A 1,412-nucleotide genomic window follows, 5' to 3' on the forward strand; every position below is an offset into this window, starting at 1 on the left:
CACACACACACACAAGAACCCCTAGAGCATCTGAACTTTCTGGGCTCTGGTATGAAAGCTGTGTTCCTACTATCAGAGACAAGAAGACTGGGGAATCCTTGAAAGAACTTCCTATAAAAGGAAACCAATGTGGCAACAAGCTCCAAGATGCCCCCCCCCCCGTTATCTCTGGGAATTGTTATTCATACTCTGTGTAATCCCTCCCACATTGTAGCGGGATCAGTCTGTACAAACAATAGTATAGACATCAGGTAGAGCACTCAATATTAGGTTACAAACTATTGTAGTTTCTGTCTTAGTTGGGTAGTCTCTTGCTCTGTTCTCTTAGTTGAACTTCTGGGAGGGAAGGAAGTTACCATGGTTTGAGCAGCCCTGTGCAGAGACCTACATTGAAGATAGCACAGATCTGAGACATGCCTATGACTATATGGAGGAAACATAGAAATAGAAACAGATTCTATTGTCCCAGTAAGGTTTGAAATATAAGCAACACTTTAACTGCCAACTAGTAAAAGACTGTAAGCCAGATTCACTCAGCTAAGCCACAGCTGGATTCTTGACCTTCAGACAGCATGTAAAATGACCAATGTTTATTGTTTAAGCTGCTAGATTTCAAGGTAATTTGTTACACAGCAATTAATAATGAGTGTGACAGATAAAATCAGACCTCATTAGTGTATTAAAGACTGTGAAGCCTTATAATCTCTCCCCAGCACTCTGAAAAGACATGATATGGCAGTAACTATCAACTCAGAAGATACTGAAAATAAAGTTTGGCTGAAGTGGTAAATCTCTTCTGAATACTCATCCTCTGTTATCTGCAGCTCATTATAAAGCCAGTATTCTAGATAAGGTCCAGGTCCCACGGGCCAAAAGAAGTTACAACAAAATATGTCTTCTAAAAGTTTAATAATTTCTATTGAATCCTTAAGCTGGATTGAGTACTTTTTTTTTCATTTGTTATCACATACAAGTAATTTTATTTATTTTTATTTTTTATTTTTATTTTTTACACTCCATATTTTATTCCCTGCACCCATATCCACCCTCCAACTGTTCTATATCCCATACCTCCTCCCCACCCCCCTGTCTGCATGTGGATGTCCCCACCTCCCACCTCACCTGACCTCTAAATTCCCTGGGGCCTCCAGTCTCTTACAGGTTAGGTACATCATCTCTGAATGAACACAGACCTGGAAGTCCTATATTGCATGTGTGTTGGGGGTCTCATATCAGCTGGTGAATGCTGCCTGTTTGGTGGTCCAGTGTTTGAGAGACCTCGGGGGTCCAGATTAATTGAGACTGCTGGTCCTCCTACAGGATCACCCTTCTCCTCAGCTTCTTTCAGAACCTCAGGAAATAGGAGGTTGGGGGGACCCTCCAGAATGCACCAGAGACATAGGAAGTGAGAG

Source organism: Mastomys coucha, chromosome X (genome assembly GCF_008632895.1).
Source record: "Mastomys coucha isolate ucsf_1 chromosome X, UCSF_Mcou_1, whole genome shotgun sequence".
In the NCBI taxonomy this organism is placed as follows: Eukaryota; Metazoa; Chordata; class Mammalia; order Rodentia; family Muridae; genus Mastomys; species Mastomys coucha.